The sequence below is a fragment of the Cryptomeria japonica genome, chromosome 5, assembly GCF_030272615.1.
Source record: "Cryptomeria japonica chromosome 5, Sugi_1.0, whole genome shotgun sequence".
Lineage (NCBI taxonomy): Eukaryota > Viridiplantae > Streptophyta > Pinopsida > Cupressales > Cupressaceae > Cryptomeria > Cryptomeria japonica.
Genome location: NC_081409.1, coordinates 339,174,208 through 339,197,062, shown reverse-complemented (window position 1 = coordinate 339,197,062; position 22,855 = coordinate 339,174,208).

Sequence of the window (22,855 nt, the reverse complement as noted above, 5' to 3'; positions counted from 1 at the left end):
ATAAGACTGTTAAGTCCACTCGGTTAAGAGATTTTTTGTTACTTACAAAATAACAATAATGAAAATCTATCTGCAACTTCACATCTAAAATGCTAAAGCAAATTCCTTTTTGCTCAAAACAATCTAGTCATAGGACTTATCTTGTCCCTCTGCTAGGCTCTGTTTTGTTCACCAAAAGAGATAACCCAAGAACATCTGCTAATCTTTCTATGAAATGGCCAATTTCAGTCTATGAAACACATTAGGGCTTGGACAACATAACATAGGACCCTAATTGATCCTCCTGCACTTCAGGTTCTGCTAGACCTAGGGGGGGACGCCCTTTTGATGCACTAAATACAACAATTACAGACACATAACTGCATCAACACTAAGCAGATAGATCATTTCATAAGCTCAACATGTTAGGAAACATTACAGATTGGCTAGATTTGTACAAACAATAGAATGAAACAGAGCTTGGAAAGAATGGAACACAAACACCCCTAAACATGAAGGGAAATTAGATTTATCTTTTAAAATGTATATCTGAAAACATCCCCAAACTTGCAAGACCAGTGCCTTGTTCATTGGGCAACAGAGTCATAGACAGAACTACAAATATGAATCATAGATGCAAGCTTATTTTCCTTAAACAAAATATTCATGCACCAATACCTTATATTAATGCACTATTTGATTCATTCACAAATTTATCAAATCTAGAAACATATTTCATCATTTATGATTGACTACAGAGTTTAAAACCTTCCTTGAAGGATACCTATAAATAGTCACAACAATTTCCTTGAAATTGACAAATCTTATCCTCCTTGAGGATTCAATTCATGATAATGAAATACATACCTAGAGACAATACTGTGAGGAATTTACTCATGCCTGACACAAGCAAGACCTGCAAATAAAACCACATTTACAACACTGCACTACAATCTCTATACCCTGAAACCAAACCGAAGCATTTACAAATTTGGGTCATGACATTCAGAAAGTGGAAGCCATCAAATCTGGAGCATTTTCCAAAATTTTGGAACCCTTACAACTGAGAAGAATTGGGAATAAGAAGGAGAGGGAATCAAATCAAATCTGCAACTGAATTGCCAAGTGTCTCCTCTCCAACTAAATTTTGTTCCTATGGAAACTACTTCCAAAATATCCCAAATTTGTCAAAATTAACCTCATAATCAGATTCCTCACTCTGAGAGCTTTCCGACGATATATAACACTTTATATTTCGGCCAAAATTGAGACCTCGGGCGAATTAATTCCCATTTGCGCTCAGTCATTTAAATTTTTGAATTATTTGATATAGTTTAAACTATATCATTTAAAATTTTAATTTTGATTTCTTGCTATGAATGTGCTCTAACGCCTTGCCACGTGGTAGTCTCCGATTGGTCAATGGGGTTGACTGGACGCCACCTGGGATGACACCTCATCACTACCACATCATTTGCTTTGTCACTGCCACTTGGCCGCCACCTTAGTGCCACGTCATCGCCACCTAGCACCACCTCACCGGGGCCCACCTACTAGACAGCTGACTGTACCTACCACCTGTGCGCCACCTGGCTTTCGCAACTTCGCAGGGTCTAATGTTTGTGCATCTTCAATCTGCGAAACCGTGCGGGCCATCGATCTTGATCCAACATGCTCGACATTTACCCTTTTCACAACTTCGCAGGGCTTAACTTTCGTGCATCTCGCCTTCACAAAAGCGCACACACCGTTGATCCATCACGAACTTGCTTACTCATTAAGCCAGCCTTCCTCAGTAAAATTTTGCCTATCTACCTCAGGAAGCATGCCTGCATGGGATCCACCTGGTCGCTGCTTAGTCATCTCCTCCATCACCTTAGGATTCATGCTCACGCGCGGGCCCACCTTGGGTGCCCATAGGCACCATCCGTGAAAAGCCTTTATGGCTTAGACATATTACTATTGTGTGGATTTGCATATAAACATCAAAAACGTCCCTTTCCCAGTGCATGTGGGATTAAAGGCTTTTACTAAAAATGCATTTTCTGGAAGTTTTTTCTAAGTGCTTTAATGGCGATTTTTTGTGGCTTGGAAGAATTAACAAGTTTCTCCTCGACACTCAACGCCATCTACATTTGCTTAAAGGTTTTTTAATTTCTCCTCAATGCCATAGGGAAGAGTTTAGCCCTTTTACACTTACCTGTGCATCTTCTAATTTTCTGAATGCCCCTTGTACAGTATGGCTGGGAACATTGGAATTACACCTGCCATTGTACCTTGATTGGGAGTTTCATAATACTTTTCCTATGTTCAAAATCACCTTCCAACTCATGGCATGGGGAAGACAAGGATCTAAAGCAACCGCGCCACACACCATGGTTACAGTTTTATGCAAAAAAAATTAATTTACCCCTCGTGAGAGGAGGATGCTAGCTTTGGAATACTCTGAAAGCTTTCATGGCCCACATGAGGGGAATTTGTGCCTGTTGCATTTAACTAAAATTATCTGCATTCTTAAAACTCCACTCTACATAAGACATTAATTATATTCCATGGGAGACTTCATGTGGAGGGAGAGAGAACTTGTTGCTGGATAAAGCTTTAAAAGCTTCTACATTTGATCAGCACCATCCTCCACGTTTTACCTCTGCAAGCTCACCCATCATGTGGAGGGAGGTCTCTAACTAATATTAACTTGTCTTGCCTGGAAGCCTTCTTCAACTATCACGTGAGACTTGGACGTCTTCTATAGCATGCCACGTCTGAGACTATTTTCTATTTAACCAGCCACATGCCACGCAGTGGAAGGGGAGAATACTCCTACACATTGAATTTGAAGGTTTTGGCAGCTGCTAAGACCATGTGAGGGGGGCGATTTGAAACCAAACTCGCTCGTTGCATTTAATTGAAGTTTAAAATTTCTACCTCTACCAGCCATCATGTGGGAGAGCTATGCTGAAGCAATGCTTAGTGTTTAATAAGACCCCCAAATAGCCACGTAGAGGGGTTAGGAATTTCATTTTTGGAGGATGCAACTACAGAAAACGTGGAGTTTGAAGTACACCCACCAATGTGCATTTTAATGGAAATCTTCATATAAATACTCTCCTCAATCTAGCACACTCAAATTTGATCCATAATATAGGAGAGTATTTCATGCTTGCACTTGCACTATGCTTTAATAAGCTTTGGTTCTGAAACGTTTCTCTAATTTCCTTCAAACCTCTCCGATAGAGATTTTGCATACTTGTATATATCTATCCCTGGGAGATTGCATGTCATTACATTCGATGAAAGAAGTCGAAGCATTTAAAAAATGATTTTGGTGATGTGAAGACCAAGGCATGGCAAAATGCATTGCCATGAAACAAGAACAGTTCGCCACAAAAAAAATAATGCATAAGCATGAGCCAGGTCGGGCCCCAAATTGGGTCCGACTAAAAAAAAATTCGTTTTCATGCAACTGACCCCTAGAATGCTTCACGGACCTCAAACACACCTCTGGAAATGATCAACATCATTTTCGGATCATTAATCCGCATTTTACAACCTTCAGGCAATTACGCCACAATTTTTGCATTTAATCGTGAAGACGTAATTTTCAATGTGGTCAAAACACCTTTCAAGAGCTCGCCGTCTGACAGGCGTGTACTCTGATATACAAGGATGACTTCTACCGAACGGTTTCTGAAGATGAGTCCCAAGCAAAGAGATATTAATTTTCGAAAATGCCCAACTGGCTTTGTCAACACTGCGGACCTGATGAAGTCAATGTCCTGGCAACGCATGACGCCTTTCTCAAAAATATCAAATGACCTCCGTGGGTCCTCAAATTTAGAACATAGGTACCTTAAAGTACATATTAAATCTTTGAATTCTCAGTTCAATCACCAGACTGACAGGATGCAAATGGGGCACTCACAAAAATAGCTACATTAACTGATATATCACTGAAAGTACGGATAACTACATTTGATGGCAAAATGAGCTCTTTTGAAAACTGATCAAACAGATTGGTAGAGGCTTGAAATTTGAAATGTAGCTCATCATTTATACCAACATTAGCCCAGAACAAACATTCTGACATGACGCTTACTGAGGCAACTTTTACACTTATGCGAAATAGGGCTCCGACTAGCTGTCGAAATAGGCACTAGTAAAACCACACAAACTGCAAACGAATTTGGCTTCAAAAACTAAGCAAATGGATTCGTCAAGACCTGAAATTTTACAAACTGACTCACATTTATGGATAGAATTGAATCCACTTTTAATTTCTCCATGATGATCAACAGGGCAAAAGATGTAATCGCTCAAAGAAGGCTACACAATAAAATCTGCATTTGTGCCTAGAATGGACTTTCAGCTCACCCCTCAAACTGGGTACCTCATAAACTTATCCAAATTGAATTCTTAAAGTTGCACATCACTGAATAGGCCAAATGAAAGGTGTGGGACATGAATGCCAAGCCTTACCCTCTAAAAATCAACTGGCTCCACTTTACCCCCTCTCAAACTAAGCCATTCAAACTAACTCATTTAGCTACTTTTCTGACATGCAAGGCAAAATTTTGAAATGGGCCTCTAAACTTGACTCAATTTTAATTAGTCCCAACACTCTCTACTCTGTTATTCAAACAGGTCTTCAAGCTTATGTGCTTGGTAATCACTATGTAGCATCCCTATGCATACACTTGCCCGCATACATTGTTTATTAACAATTTCTTATTTATAAATAATTACTAACCGCTAAATCTCCTTTATCACATTTCCCATGATCAATCTTAGCCATCTGATCTTAAAACTTGACCAGGTTTAATGTATCCTTCCGATCTGAAAACGTTTTACCTTACCTCGGGACTTGCATTCCCTTCTTGGAACTTGCATAAGATTATTGTGGTTCAATCTACGCTGTAGATCTTCCTGCCGATTTTCCTTTGCCATAGATCCTTAACAAACTTCATACATGACATACCAATCACTTATACATCTCTAGCTAATCATTGCCCTTCATTAAATAATGCTTTTATCCATCCCATGTGCATAGTCATAACTTGGTTGCAACTCGGTAAATACTAAACTTTACTCGGTAGACATTTTGCCTTCATTAACTGATATTGATAACCTTAGGGTTTACCGACTAGGTTCATTGCTCAGTTGCATAGTATAGTATTAACCTTACAATCAACAACATATGTAGGATATAAAAACAATCTAAACATCATGATCTCATCATTGTCTAACTCGGTAATAGTTGCCCATTGAATAACTTATTCCTCCCTTTATTCATCACATTCTTTCTATGTCTGTTACCGACATCTTAATTCTCTTCTAATCAATCTTCTCAAGATATGGCAACATCATACTGAATTAGATAATCAATTTCTTGACATCAATGACAAAATAATGTTATAAAGATTGTTATCATCCTTCTTCAGTTATATCAATAATCTTCAACAACCTTCTCAATATCCTTATTGAATATCAACAATCTTTCTTACTGTAATGCCAACAATCTCCCCCTTTGGCATTGATGGAAAAACCAACAATTAAATGGTAATACCAACAAGATATTCAAATTGATTCAGATTCAGATTGTTGTTAGACTTCTCCTGTTATCCTTGATCTATTGTCTTCTGAAGTCTTCTCCATTTTTCATTAGGCTTCTGAGCTATTGACTTGCATTTAGTCTTCTCCATTTTTCCAATCTACTCCCCCTATCATTAGTCTTCTGTTATTTCCATCATTCAGGGCTTTATCATGCAGTCAATCATTTAGTCTTTCAACCATTTAGTCTTCTCCCCCTTTGACAACAATGCCAAAAAGTAAAAGAACTAAATCATGATTTCTTCCTCTGTGAAGTGATTTGCCTTGCTGTGTAACATCTCAGTCTTGGTCAGATCAACTTGTCTCTATTTATTTTTTCCTACACACCTTTAGGTGACCTCCTAAAGTGCATAAATCAACATCAATCCACCCTTAACTTGCTTCTGAGATACTCAAAAGTGTCCCTTGGCAGTGGCTTTGTGAACATGTCTACTAATTACTCCTTTGAACTGATATATTCCAGCACAACTTTCTTCTCTTGAACTTCTTCTCTGAGATAGTGATACTTTATAGATATATGCTTTGTCTTAGAGTGCATCATTGAATTCTTTGAAATGTTAATGGCACTAGTATTATCACAGAATATAGTTACTAGCTCGATAACTTTCTCATTTATACCTTCCAACAATTGTTTGATCCATGCTATATTGGTACAGTTCAATGTTGCAACAACATATTCAGCTTCTACTGTAGATTGAGAAATACATCCTTGTTTCTTGCTAAGCCAACTTACTAGTCTTTCTCCTAAAAAGAAAGCTCCACCACTTGTGCTTTTCCTGTCATCTATGTTGCCTGCCCAATCAACATTAGTATAAACTTTTAAATCAAAATTATTCCTCTTTTCATAAACTAAGCCATAATCTCTAGTGCCTCTCAGGTATCTGAAAATTCTCTTGATTGCTGTCATATGAGTTTCCTTGGGATCTGCAAAGAATCTTGCTACAATACCTACTGCATGTGCTATATCTGGTCTACTATGCACAACATATTGCAATTTTACAATCATAGATCGGTAAACTGTCTCATCAACAGATGTAGATTCATCATTCTTTGATAATTTATAGTTAGTAGTCATAGGAGTACTTACTAGTTTAGAATCCTCCATTCCAAATTTCTTCAAGATTTCCTTTATGTACTTGGATTGAGTAATGAAAATCTCATCTTTCATTTGCAATATCTGTAAACCTATAAAATACTTTATCTCACCGATTAGTGACATTTGAAATTATTTGCACATTTCATTTCAAGTTCTTGCATAAGGACTCATTACCACAAAATATAATGTCATCAACAAATATGGCTGAGATCAGTATTCCATTGTCCTCATCTTTCTTCATGTACATATTGTTGTTTTCACTTGTCCTTATAAAACCAATCTTGATTAAATAAGAGTGCAATCTTTCATACCATGCTCTAGGTGCTTGTTTCAGACCATATAAGGCTTTGTTCAGTTTGCATACCTGATCTTTACTCTTTTCTTCAACAAATCCTTCAGGTTGTTCAATGAAAACTTCTTCTTCTAGTATACCATTCAATAATATAGATTTAACATCCATTTGATATACCTTGAAATTTTTGAAAGCAGCATATGTCAACAATGTTCTTACTCCCTCAAGTCTAGCCACGGGTATAAAAGTCTCACCATAATCTATTCCCTCTTCTTGAGCATAACCTTTGCAAACTAGTCTTACTTTGTTGCGAATGACCTCACATTATTCATTTAGCTTGTTTCTAAAAATCCACCTAGTACCGATTACATTTTTGTCCTTTGGTCTTGGGATTAGTGTCCATGTGTCATTCTTCTTGATTTGATCAATTTCTTTTGTCATAGCATTTACCCAATCTTCACTATTAAATGCCTCTTTTACTATTCTCGATTCAAATTCAGAAATCAGACATGTGTTCTATCTCAGTTTGTTTTTTGTCATCACTGGATCATCTTTATCTCCTATAATCTGACTTGATGCATGATGTCTTCTGACATATTTGGCTAATATAGGCTCAGTAGGTTCTGTATGATCTTCTTCATCACTTGGTAACTAGACATTATCTTCATTTTCTTCAACAGCTTTCTTGGAAGGACTTCTCGGTTGAACATAAACAAATTCTTCATAATCTTCTGGTTCTTTGGAATTTCTTTGATCATTTCTTTCTGCAAATTCATTAATTTTCACATTTGCACTTTCCGCTATTTTGTTAGATGATTTGATCAGACATTTAAATGCTTTACTTCTAGAATAATAACCAAGAAATGTTCCTTCTTCACTTTTCTGATCAAACTTTCCATTTCTGTCATCTTTGTGAACATAGCATCTACTTCCAAAGATTTTAAAGTAACTTACATTAGGTTTCTTATCATACGAGATCTCATATGGTGTCTTCATAGTTCCTTTCTTCAGTTGAACTCGGTTCAGGGTGTAAACTACAATGCTGATTGCTTCTCTCCAAAAATTTTGAGGTACCCACTTTTCTATCATCGGGGTTCTTGCACAATCCATAATTGATTTATTTCTTCTCTTGGCTATCCCATTTTGCTAAGGTGTTCTCGATGCAGATACTTGCCTCTTTATACCATGATCATTGCAGTATAAGTTAAATTCATCAAAAAAGAATTCTCCTCCTCTATCAGACCTAAGACACTTTAGTTGTCTTCCTGTTTCATTTTCAACTCTTGCCTTGTACCATTTGAACATTTGAAAAGCTTCTGATTTTTCTTTTAAAAACATAACTAACATCATCCTTGAGTAATCATCCACAAATAATATGAAATATTTATCACCATAATAACTTTGAACTTTCATAGGACAACAAAGATTAGTGTGTACTAGATCTAAAATTCCTTTAGAAGTGTAGGAATTACTTGTAAAGCTTGATCTTGTCATATTACCTATCTGGCATCTTCGGCACATACCATTCTCAGGTTTTTCAAGACTCGGTAGACCTCTTACTCGGTGCTTCTTACTTATTTTGATCAGATTATCAAATTTTACATGACAAAACCTTTTATACCATAACCAGGTATCATCTATCTTTGCATAAAGACACTTGTTATGAGTTGAGTCAAGATGAAATGTATTACCTTTTGTTTGTGTCCCGGTAGTAGCTAAATTTCCATGTTTGTCATGAACTTTGACAATTCCTTTCTGAAATTCTATTCGGTATCCTGTATTGTTTAGTTGTGCTACACTCAACAAATTGTATTTCAAACCTTCAACCCAGTATACATCATCACATTTAGCATTGTCAAGAAGTGTTATAGATCCTTTACATTTTACCGGACATGGTGCATCATTACCACATCTTACATAGCCTCCATCATAGTCTTCTAATTTAACAAACTTGTGTTTATCACCTGTCATATGATGTGAGCATCCACTGTCTATGATCCAAGAATCATTATTATTTATGTGAGATGTTAGGGCTTTTTCTTCATACCTTTCCTCATCAGATCCATCTTTAATAGACACATTAACAACTTCCTCAGTATTAGTTTCATCAGATTTGTCATCGTTGGATTCCTCATCTGCTACTAGATATGTCTTTCTATCTCTCCTTCTGAAGTCTCGGTGTCCTCTCTCTTGGTTATCTTTCTGCCTGTTATCTTGGTATTCTCTCTTTTCACTAGATTCTTTTTCAGGGCAATTAGAAGCCATATGTCCTATTTTATCACAATTGAAACATTTTAAAGGTAACTTTCCTTTATACTTACCTTTTCCTCTTGGTAACCTTCTGGCTAATAATGCTTCAAATTCTTCTTGCTTCTTGATTTCCTCATACAGTTTGTGCACTTTTTCCATGTTCTTGTGAAATCTTTCACTTGCTCCACTGTGATCCCCTTCAGATTACTTACTCATTCTATCATTGTAATCATCACATTCACCAATATGAAAAGAACCGAATGCAGATTCTACTTTATTTACCGAAGACCCACTCTTATCAAAATTACTTAACTCAAATGCATGTAGCTTACCAATAGTAGCATCCAAAGAAACTGGCATGTTAGGTACAGACCTCAATTCATTGATTGCAGAGACTCGAATAGCATAAACTGGTAGAAGGGTTCTCAACAACTTACTTTTTTTATCCTTTTCTTCAATAGTTCCACCTGCTCCTTTAATTTGATTGACAATATCCTTTAGTCTTGTACTATATTGGGTTATGTTCTCACCTTCATTCATCCTCATGGATTCAAGTTGTCCTCTTAGACTATCTACTTTTTCTCTTTGAACATGTTCATCACCTCCATACACAGATATGAGCTCAGTCCACATTGCTTTTGTATCATTTTAGCCTTCTAGATCATTAAACTCTGAGTTGGTCAATGCTGATGTTATTTCCATCATAGCTTGAATATGTTCTTGCTTTGCCTTAATCTCTTCCAAGGTCATAGGGTTGGTGCTCGGTGCAATGTAATCATTCTCTAGATAATATGTTGCATATTCTCCAATTCCTGATAAATGTAGCTTCATCCTTTTCTACCATGTGGAGAAACTTGACTTGTTCAGCTTCGGTGCATCCCTTTTATACATCTTCGGATCTTTGCCTCAAGTACCTTTAAACTTTTTCTGCTAGAGTCCAAAGCTCTGATACCAATTGTTAGTTCTGATACTTAATGTAAAGAGATGATGCCAATAGCTAATAAGATGAGAGGGGGGGGTGAATCATATAAACTTAAACTTCCATAAAATCAATAGATTCAACCTCGGCAACTTATACTTTAGCAACTTAACCAAAAATTGGTAAACATGCAAACTTATGAACAGATAATCATAATATCACTCATAACACTAGATTTAACATGGAAACCCAAATAGGGAAAAACCACTGTGGGATTTTGGACCCACTAAGAAATATACTCTTCTAGAGTATGCTCAGTTAAAAGAAAATCCTGTTAAAGATTACAAACACATTGCTAGATGTGACCCGGTTAAGGGATTTCCCTCAGATCTATTAGGATGTTCACTTTGTTAGAAGTGACCTTGTCAAAGGATTTCAAACACTCACTTAGAATGTTACCTTCCTAGAGGGTTTACATATAATACTATTAAGTCCACTCGGTTAAGAGATTTTTTGTCACTTACAAAATAATAGTAATAAAAATCTATCTGCAACTTCACATCTAAAATGCTAAAGCAGATTCCTTTTTGCTCAAAATAATCTAGTAATAGGACTTAACTTGTCCCTCTGCTAGGCTCTATACTCTATTATTCAAATAGGTCTTCAAGCTTTTGTGCTTGGTAACCACTATGTAGCATCCCTGTGCATACACTTGCTCGCATACATTGTTTATTAAAATTTTCTTATTTATAAACAATTGCTAACCGCTAAATCTCCTTGATCACATTTCCCATGATCAATCTTAGCCATCAGATCTTCAAACTTGACCAGGTTCAATGTATCCTTTTGATCTGAAAATGTTTTACCTTACCTCAAGACTTGCATTCCCTTCTTGGAACTTGCATAAGATTATTGGGTTTCAATCTACGCAGTAGATCTTCCTGCCGATTTTCCTTTGCCATAGATCCTTAACAAACTTCATACACGACATACCAATCATTTATACATCTTCAGCTAATCATTGTCCTTCATTAAATAATGTTTTTATCCATCCCATGTGCACTATCATAACTTTGTTGGAACTCAGTAAATACTAAACTTTTCTCGGTAGACATTTCGCCTTCATTAACCGATATCGATAACCTTAGGGTTTACCGACTAGGTTCCTTAGGGTTTACCGACTAGGTTCATTGCTCAGTTGCATAGTATAGTATTAACCTTACAATCAACAACATATGTAGGATATCAAAAAAATCTAAGCATCATGATCTCATTATTGTCTAACTCAGTAATAGTTTCCAATTGAATAACTTATTCCTCCCTTTATTCATCACATTCTTTCTATGTCTTTTACCGACATCTTAATTCTCTTCTAATCAATCTTCTCAAGATATGGCAACATCATACTGAATCAGATAATCAATTTCTTGAAATCAATGACAAAATAATGTTATAAAGATAGTTATCATCCTTCTTTAGTTATATCAATAATCTTCAACAACCTTCTCAATATCCTTATTGAATATCAACAATCTTTCTTACTGTAATGCCAACAATTTTTCCCATTTGGGTTTCCACATCAAAATCTCGTGTTATGGTGTTTGTGCTTCTGTGGGTGAATGCATTATTTTCTATTTGGTTTGCATGTGTGCTAATGGGTTTGTCTACTAAATTTTTTTACCGGTTTACTGTTAGTCTAGCAAAGTGTTCAAGTACAAAGATTTTTGGCATACAAATTCACCCCCCCTGATGCGTTGGTGCTTGGGATAGACTAGCCTAGTCTATGCTCTTGGTTCCTTTCCTTGGATCACCTAGTGTTCTCCTCACACCCTAGGGTCTCTAGGACTTCCTTTACTTGAGGAATCCCCTGACCTTGCCCAATTGACCCACCAATGAGTTGCTATGCTGCTCCTAAGGTCTCACCTACTCATGAGACTCAAAACCCCTTACTAAGGCTAATAAGGGCTAGGATTTTTCCACACCATCCAAGGTCTTAGCAAGGTTATAATAGGTCTATTTCATGGTCTTCCCACCCATTCATGTGCCCCCAAGAGGTTTCAAGCCTTCAACCCCTTACCGATTTCACCATTTTGTGTTTTTGGCTACAAAATAGGGCTACAAGGATTAGGACCAATTAGGCCTCCTAACCGGTCTGTTAGGGATCCCTCTCACAGATGATGCACAAAAAACCCTAACTCCCAAAATGGACTGCCATTCATTTGGCAAGGACTCAAAGATTTTCTAGGTTTTAGGCCTCCAAGTGTTCGTACACTGTCCTGGGTGGATTTTAAGGTTTTCAAGGGTTTTTGTGAGGGTTTTTGGGGTCTGCCTGGGTCACAGTGAAGGTTTTGTGTTTTAGAAACCTCGTTTGGATTCATGGAGGCTCCTCCTTCACACCAGTGATGCTTCACACACTCCTCTACACCTCCTCCAAAGGGTGCACTCTCCTCTGACCAACCTTGCTCTCCAAGATCTCTGCAATTTGACCTCTCCTAATCGGGCATTGTCCACTCTCACCTAGGAGTGGGTCTTTGCTTGGCCTTCCTGCATTTTTAAGGGCCCTTCTTGCATGGGACTATAGTACAGGTTCTTCACTTCCATTTCCCATGGTTTCATGGTGATTCCACAATGGGGAATGGAGTTCTGACTTCATTTGCACATCCAATCCAAAATTGGACAGTGACATTGCAAATTAAAAACTATTTACAAACACACTCAACCGGTAAACAAAAACCTAAACTAATCACTCACAATGAAATTATTTACACCATAGAAGAAATTTCACATAGTTTTGCACGCAGTTCAATCCATTTACTTGCCCAGTAACTTCATTCAATCTGACTGGTAACCAACAAACAGTCACAGTCAAGCTCTTCTTGCTTGGGTTGTACAATCTCTGACATCCAACCCATTCATTTAGGTATTGAAAATACTTATACCACCTTGGCCTCAGTCTATGTGCCCATATTAGGGTTGTCCATGCCAAACTAAGGATTTTGACCTCCTGGTGGAAAAGTTGCTTGACAACTTTTAAAAGTTGTCGTGCAACTTTTGAGCAACTTTCTCAATGTTGCTTTTCATGACTCCTAAACCCACATTGGGCCAACCTAAGGACACCACCATGTTATAAAGGACCCCTAAACACCACAAAGACACACATACCCTCCATTTTCAAGAAAATCACAATCTTGACTTATGACCCCTAAGATCTCCACTAGGACCCTAACTAGGACCTATGAGCACATGGCTCATTATTTTATGTACAATGGCTTCATAAGAAGCATAAAACCAACAAAATAAGAGGGAGGGAGAGCTTGAAAGGGTGCTCCTACACCATACTCCCCCTCTGCACATAACTAGGAAAAATAAGAAGAAATGAGATCCGGGTCTATTCCAAGTGTCTTGAACCTGCTCTCTTCCACCCATGTAGCTTCAGATACTGGTTGATCTACCCATTTCACTAAGTTCTCCATGTAGACCTAGTGTCTAGTAGACTTCTTCACCCTTGGTTCCAAGATCTCCTCCGCTTTAGGCTTCTTCACTTGAGGTAAGGTATTTACATCCAAGTCTTGTAATACGTTAGCTTGGTTCTTAGTCTACCTTGCAATCTCTCCCTTGTACATTACTAGATCAGAAACATTAAAGACTGGTGAAATGGCTAAGTCTGAAGGTAAATCAACCTTATAGGTGTTCTCACCATATTTTGCCTGAATTTGACAAGGTCCTACTCTCTTCATCTGTAGTTTGGTAGGCCTACCACTTTGCATCCTGGCTTTGCTCAAATGTACCATCACATAGTCACCAACCTTGAACTGAACTTCTCTCCTTCTCTCATCCACTTTGGCCTTTAGTTTTTGAGTGAATTCAAGGATGGCATTCTTAACTTGCTCTTGAACTTCCTTGATGGTTTGAGTGAAGTCCTCTGCTTGCCCGCTCTTCATCTCCAAAGTACTAAGGTCTCTCAACTCACATACTCCCCTTGGATGTCTACCATACACAACCTCAAAAGGGCTTCTACCAATGGTCCTATTCACATTATCATTATATGCATACTCTGATTGAGGAATGATTAGGTCCCATGTCTAACCCTATTCCTTAGTTAGACACCTCAACAAATTGCCTAACACTCTATTGATGACTTCAGTTTGACCATCTATTTGTGGATGGTAAGCTGAGCTAAATGACAAGTTAGTTCCTAGTCTCCTCCATAATGTTTGCCAAAAATGACCCATGAACTTGTTGTCCCTGTCTGAAACAATGCTTAAAGGGAGTCCATGAATCCTAACAATCTCTTTGAAGAAGAGATGTGCAACATAGCTAGCATCATGTGTAGTCTTACATGGTATGAAATGACTCATCTTGGAAAATCTATCTACTACCACATAGATGTTGTCCATACCTATTTTAGTCTTGGGAAGTCCTACTACAAATTCCATGCTTATACATTCCCAAGGTCTGTTAGGGATCGGTAATGGTTGATAAAGACCAGCATTGCTTGATCCTCCTTTTTCTCTTTGACACACTCCACATTGCTCTACATACCTCTTTACATCTCTTGGCAACTTTGGCCAATAGTAGTACCTCTATACTAAATCCAAGGTTTTGTTGACTCCAAAGTGTCCACTTAAATTGCCATTATGTTTTTCTTGGATGAGGTTCTCCCTCATGGATCCTCTAGGTACACACAACTGGTTACCCTTGAACAAGAGACCATTTTGGAGAGTGTAATCTGCATACTCACCATGGAAATGGTTCTCAAACTCTTTGCAAACCTTGTAAGCTGATGAGAATTCTTCATATCCTTCATAGAGGTCTTTGAAACCTTCTATTCCTATGCTCTGCAACTGTAACTCTTGAACTATCAACAACTTCCTACTTAAGGCATCTGCCACCTTGTTAAGTTGCCCCTTCTTATGCTTGATGGTGAAGGTGAAGGATTGGAGATATTCCATCCATTTCAGATGTCTATTTCTTGGCTTCTCTTGAGTGTTGCTGTAACTTAATGCCTGATTGTTTGTGAACACTACAAATCCCTTTGGGAGTAGGTAATGCCTCCATTTCTTTAGAGACTGCAGTAATGCATACAACTCTAGGTCATAGGCTGAGTACTTCTTCTTTGCTTCATTGAGATTCTCACTGAAAAATGCCATAGGTCTTCCCTCTTCACTCAATACACCCCCTACTGCAATTCCACTTGCATCACACTCCAATGTGAATAGCTTATCAAACGTAGGTAGGAGAAGGATAGGTTTTGTGGCTACTTCTTGCTTCAACATTTGAAATGCTTTGTCAGCCTACTGAGTCCATTTAAACTTAGTTTTAAGGCCTCCTTTTATGGTGTCAAGGACTGGTGCACATATGCCATTGAATTTCCTCACAAAATTCCTATAAAATTGAGCTAATCCATGAAAACTTCTAACTTCAGTCCCTGTTTTAGGTGCAGGCCAATTCAAGATTGCCTCCACTTTGCTTGGATCCATCTTCAATGTTCCTTTAGACACCACAAATCCTAAGTAGACCAGATCTTGCTTCAAGAACTCACACTTCTCTAGGTTGATGGATAGCTTCTCCTTATGCAACCTCTCTAAGATTAACCTCAAATGCTCAAGGTGCTCTTCTTTGGTTCTGCTATAGATGAGAATGTCATCTAGGTACACCACCACAAATCTGCCTATGAAATCCTTCAACACTTCATTCATCAACCTCATGAAGGTTCTCAGAGCATTGGTGAGTCCAAATGGCATCACAAGCCATTCATACAATCCTTCTATAGTTTTAAAAGAAGTTTTCCACTCATCACCCTCCTTAATTCTTATCTGGTGATAACCAGTTTTAAGGTCTAGCTTGGTGAAATACGTAGCCCCTAATAAACAGCCCATTAGATCCTCTATTCTAGGAATAGGAAACCTATACCTTATGGTAATCCTATTGATTGCTCTTGAGTCACTGCAAAGTCTCCACTTACCTCCTTTTTTTGATGCTAGCACTACCGGGATTGCACATGGGCTCATGCTCTTCTTAATCAGTCCTTGTTCCAATAACTCCTACACTCGCCTTGCTACCTCCTTATTCTGATTAGGTGTAAGCTTATATGCAGGCTTGTTAGGTAAGGATGCACTAGGAACAAAGTCTATTTGATGACTTATAGACCTTCTTGGTGGGAGTGTTGCAGGTGCTCCATCACTCACTATGTCCTTATACTCTTGCAACATGTGCTTCACCTCCTTGGGTATCTATGCCTGCAACTTGTCTTCTTCCTCCTTTGGCTTCACAAAGATGGCACACTTCACTATCTCCTCCTCATGTAGCAAGTTTAAAAACTCTTTACCGATAGCCAATAAAACACTAGGTGTTCTTGAAGTTCCCTCTTCATTCTCTGTCAAAGAGTGAATCTTGAAGGTCTTGTTTTCCTTCTTAAAGGAAATGGAGTTCTCCTCTCCATCATAGATCACCTTCCTATCAAATTTCTAGGGTCTTCCTAGCAATAAATGACATGCATCCATAGGTAACACATCACAAAGGATCTTATCCTTGTATCCTCCAATAGAAAACTCTACCCAAGTCTGCTCATTGACTAGCACACTCTGCTCATGATTCAACCATGTCACCTTGTATGGGTTAGTATGGGGTATCCTTGTGACTTTCAACTTCTTGACTACCTCTTCTGATATGATATTGTCAGTTGACCCTAAATCAACTATCACCTTGCAAACTTTACCAAGAATCTTGCACCTCACCCTAAACAATGCTCTCCTATGCTTAGGTTCATTCTTCTCTGGCTGTCTTATAAAGACCCTATTGAACATCATATTTTCTCCAATCTCTAATTCAATATGGTCCACCTCAGGGGTCTTGCTACTTGAAGAGTCTTCATGTGCATAAGCAACCCTCTTTCCACTGTTTGATGATGTGGTCTTGTCAAGGCATCTATATGTCGGGTGTCCCAATTGTCCACAATTGTAACACTTCATTGTTGCAAAATAGGAGTTACCTCTACTGGTATCTCTACCCCTATTTGGGCCACCTTGTGCACCTCTTCCTCTAGAATGTCCTCCTCTTAGATTGGCTTCACTTCCATGCTCAGTCAACTTGGTTTCTCCTTGGTTCCTTTGCTCATTTGCCTTGCCTTGGTAACCACGTCGATGATTCACTTGATCTCTACCTCTTCCTCTACCCCTGTTATTAGATTCTCCTTTAGTTTTGTTCCTCTCTTCTACCTTGGTAGCAAGCTGATGGCACTTCTGAACAGTAGTAGGAGTCCATAGGCTTATCTCCTCTTGAATGTTCCACTTTAGGCCGCTTAGATACCTAGCCACCTTAATAGATTCATCTTCTTGACTTTGGATATAAGACATAGCTTTTGAAACTCCTTTGTGTAGGAGGTCACATCAAGATCCTTCTACTTCAATCCTTGTCTCTTCTTATGAAGTTGGACTTCATAATCCTCTGGTAAGTAGTTCTCCTTCATCTTACTCACCATAGCTTTCCAATTTGCATAGGTAGCTTTCCCATACTAACTCTTTCTTCTTGCAGGTACTTCCACCATTTCAAAGATGCTCCCCTTAATATTGATTTGGCAACTTTAACCTTCTGAGCCTCTATCACTCCCTCACACTCAAAGTGGTTTTCCATGCCCTCAATCCATTCCATAATAGTGTCTATGTCCATTCTTCCACTGAAATGTGGCAATCCTTCAAAGGCTTTGGTGTTCAAGGCCTTAATAGCCTTCACAAAAGGTTCTTCATTGAATAAGGGATCTGGTTGAGGGCTAATGTCATCTATGTCTATAGTCTTCTTTCCTTTACACTTGGTGTCTTCATCCCAAGGTCCTTATGTCCTCTGATCCACCACTTCCTGCAGTTTATCCCTTATCTCACTCATAGCTTCTTCAAGGAGTCTATTCTTCTCCTTCTATTCTTCCACTTCTCTAGCTAGCTCTGCATTAGTGACCATTTTTCTCTCGCCTATCGATTCACCAGTATATAGATACATACACATTCCAACAAGTCTTATACTCGCTCTGATACCAATCTGATGGGTTGGTGCTTGGGATAGACTAGCCTAGTCTATGCTCTTGGATCCTTTCCTTGGATCACCGTGTGTTCTCCTCACACCCTAGGGTCTCTAGGACTTCCTTTACTTGATTAATCCCCTAACCTTTCCCAATCCACCCACCAATGAGTTGCTATGCTGCTCCTAAGGTCTCACCTACTCATGAGACTCAAAACCCCTTACTAAGGCTAATAAGGGCTAGGATTGTTCCAAACCTTCCAAGGTCTTAGCAAGGTTATAAAAGGTCTATTTCATGGTCTTCCCACCCATTCATGTGCCCCCAAGAGGTTACAATCCTTCAACCCCTTACGGATTTCACCATTTTGTGTTTTTGGCTACAAAATAGGGCTACAAGGATTAGGACCAATTAGGCCTCCTAACCAGTCTTTTAGGGATCCCTCTCACAAACGATGCACAAACAACCCTAACTCCCAAAATAGACTGCCATTCATTTGGCAAGGACTCAAGTATTTTCTAGGTTTTAGGCCTCCAAGTGTTCGTACACTGTCCTGGGTGGATTTTAAGTTTTTCATGGGTTTTTGTGTGGGTTTTTGGGGTCTGCCTGGGTCACAGTGAAGGTTTATTGTTTTAGCCACCTTGTTTGGATTGGTGGAGTCTCCTCCTTCACACCAATGATGTTTCACACACTCCTCTACACCTCCTCCAAATGGTGCACTCTCCTCTGACCAACCTTTCTCTCCAAGACCTCTACAATTTGACCTCTCCTAACTGGGCACTATCCAGTCTCACCTAGGAGTGGGTCTTTGCTTGGCCTTCCTACATTTTTAAGGGCCCTTCTTGTATGGGACTATAGTACAGGTTCTTCACTTCCATTCCCCATGGTTTCATGGTGATTCCACAATGGGGAATGGAGTTATGACTTCATTTGCACAACCAGTCCAAAACTGAACAATGAGACTGTAAATTACAAACTATTTACAAACACACTCAACCAGTAAACAAAAACCTAAACTAATCACTCACAATGAAATTATTTATACCATAGAAGACATTTCGCATAGTTTTGCACGTAGTTCAATCCATTTACTTTCCCGGTAACTTCATTCAATCTGACTGGTAACCAACAAACAGTCACAGTCAAGCTCTTCTTGCTTGAGCTGTACAATCTCTTACATCCAACCCATTCATTTAGAGTTTGAAAATACTTATACCACCTTGGCCTTGGTTTGTGTGCCCATATTAGGGTTTTCCACACCAAACTAAGGATTTTTACCTCCTGGTGGAAAAGTTGATTGACAACTTTTAAAAGTTGTCATGCAACTTTTGCAACTTTTGAGCAACTTTCTCAATGTTGCTTTTCATGACTCCTAAACCCACATTGGTCCAACCTAAGGACACCACCATGTTATAAATGACCCCTAAGCACCACAAAGACACATACCCTCCATTTTCAAGAAAATCACAATCTTGACTTATGACCCCTAAGAACTCCACTAGGACCCTAACTAGGACCTATGAGCACATGGCTCATTATTTTATGTACAATGGCTTCATAAGAAGCATAACACCAACAAAACAAGATGGAGGGAGATCTTTAAAGGGTTCTCCTACACCACCCCCCTCTTATTATTCATCAATAGTGTTTGTGCTTCTATGGGTGAATGCATTATTTGCTATTTGGCTTGCATGTGTGCTAACTGGTTTGTTTGCTAAACTGTTTGACCGGTTTACTGGTGGTCTAGTAAAGTGTTTAAGTATAATAATTTTTGGCATACTAATTCACCCCCCCTCTTAGTATTTATCAGACATGTACTGATATTTGCATTTAGGTGAAATAAGTTACCTCTGGTCTGCATATCGGTAGCCATCAGTTCACCACTCTTTCCTTTTATTTTGCACACTCCATCTATGAATTCTAGAGTGAATCCATTATCGTTCAATTGGGAAACACTCAAAAGATTGTGCCTGAGACCTTCTACTCAATACATATTATCAACACTAATTTTACCATTTAGAGAGATGGAACCTCTTCCTTTTACCATACATGGTGCATCATTACCAAATCAAACAACACCACCATCATACTCTTCCAGAGACAAAAACTTAGTCCATTCACTAGTCATGTGGTGAGAACAACCACTGTCAATAATCCACTCATTGGAATTATCAAAGTGGGAGACAAGAGCCTTCTTGTCTGACACATATTCCTTAACTGCTACAAACACAATGTCTTCACTTTCTTCATCTTCTAATTCCTCATCAGTGACACCTTCATCAACTGCTACAAAACTGTTTCTCCTATTTCCTCCTTTGAACTTCTCGAACGTCTCTGATTTGTCCTTATTATCACCATTAGGATAGTTTACAACAATGTTTCCTATCCTATTCCAAGAAAAGCATTTCAAAGGGAGCTTACCTCTGTATTTACCAGTTTCCTTAGGAAGTCTCTTGGAAAGAAGAGCTTCAAATTCCATCAAGATCTCCTCATCATCCATTTCTCTTCTTTGTCTTGGTTCACAACTGGTACTAGCTTCTTTTCCCTTTCTAGATGGTGCAGCAGATGCTCTAAAGGCTGATTCAGTCTTCTGAATACAACCATCATAATTATTTAGCTCATAAGTGGTCAACTTAGCAATGATGGAGTCTAGGGATACCTTTGTCTTGTCTATAGACCTAAACTCTTGAATAGCAGAAACCCTTATTACATAGACGAGTAATAAGGATCTCAAGACTTTGCTAACAGCAGTGGAATCGTCTATTTTAACTTTCTCATTCTTGACGTCTCCAACAACAGTTTTGATTCTTATTCCATATTGTTGAATGGTCTCTCCTTCAACCATCTGCATGTCTTCAAACTTTCCTCTAAGGATCTCTTCCTTAGCTTGTTTCACATGCTCGTCACCGCCATAGATATTCTCTAGAGCATCCCATACTTATTTGGGATTATCTTTATCTTGAACATCAATAAACTCAATGTCAGATAGACTGCTGATTAGGGCTGCCATGACTTGCCCATTCTCCTAAATCTCTCTTTTTTGATCATCAGTGAGAGTATCAGTAGGAATAACATAAACATTGTCAACATAGCTCCTATGTTGAGCACCCATGCTTCTGATGTAGATCTTCATTTTGTCCTTCCATATCTTAAAGTTATCTCTGTTGAACTTTGGACCTTCCCTCTTCATGATTAGAGTAGGATCTTTTCCTCAAGCGGTTAAGCTTACAACACAGAGGACCTAGAAGATGCTTTGATACCAATTGATGAATAATGATGAACAGTCAGTAGCAAACCAGTTCTGAGAGGGGGGGTGAATCAGTACAGACAAAAACACTTTCCCTGAACTAGTTTGACTGCAAAGACTGCACTTAGCTAGTAAACCGTAACACTGGTCTAAATCAGGACACTACCAGTAAAACACAGTGAGAATATGAAAGACATAAACCGGTAAACACTTAGATCTCCACAAAATCTAATATGTCATTTCCACTTCACCCGTATGCATAAACAAGTAATATAACATCAGAAATATAATGACTATCGGTTCAACATGCTTTACCACTTGATAGAAAATATTAAAGCGTCGCATGAAAAGCATCACACATGACACACTGATTTTTCATGTGGAAACCCAACTAGGAAAAACCACGGTGGGGATGAATACCCACAAGCTATTCTTTGAACTCTTTTGAAGTCCACTTTGTTAGCAGCCTAGTCCAGTTAAAGACTTTTACAATAGGTTCTGCTAGGAACCGATCCTGCCAGGGATCACCCGATTAAGGGATGGCTAAATACCAAGTTAAATCTTTCCAACCCCGTTAAAGGTTACCTCGTAAAAGGATTTGAATAACTCATTGAATTGAGTCACTTTGTTAAAGAATTTACATAGAAGCCTATTAAAGCTACCCGATTAAGGGATTTTCCAACTGCTGAAATGGTTAGAAGTCAATAGGTAATACATTGATCTGATAACAACACTCAATGCCAAGGCAGACCCACTTTAGCTCCTTTGCATCTGCAATCACACTCTGCGGGTATCACCACACTTCTCCAATCTGGCAAGAATCAAGTATCTCTTCACTAGGATACACACATAACATTTGCCAACAACTTCAAAATAAAAAACATCATCGACCTTATAGGAAATAGATAGGTCGGCAGCATAAACCCTAAACCCTAAAAATTTTAGGTTTAACACTTGAATTGGTTCAATCCTAACCATTAATCATACTGCATTGAATACAATAGTCTTGAACAGATCTTAGGACGTTCTCCAACATTCAATCTTTGTCACTTCAGAAAGTTGATAACCCATCACGCGCTCTCCACCATTTACAAAGACTTCGCACATTCCCGAGGTAGATAGGATCAATCTCCATGCAAGATCCTCAAGTAAATCCTTCACACGCACAAGGCTAATGTGGCAACACTATCTGATCTTCATTACAATGCTAACTCATCACAAGATGTCATCGGTTGAATCACATAGGCTTGGAATGCATCAACCAGAAACTCTGAATTTGAGGCTACCAACCGATAGTCATGCCAAATGAAACCTTGAAACAAAACTTTCCATATACCGGTTCTCATTCCAACATACCACTTCACTTTTTCATATATATTGGTTCACAATATCATACAGGTTCTCACATATATCGGTTCACGATATCATACCGATTCTCTTGCCAATTTGCTTACTTC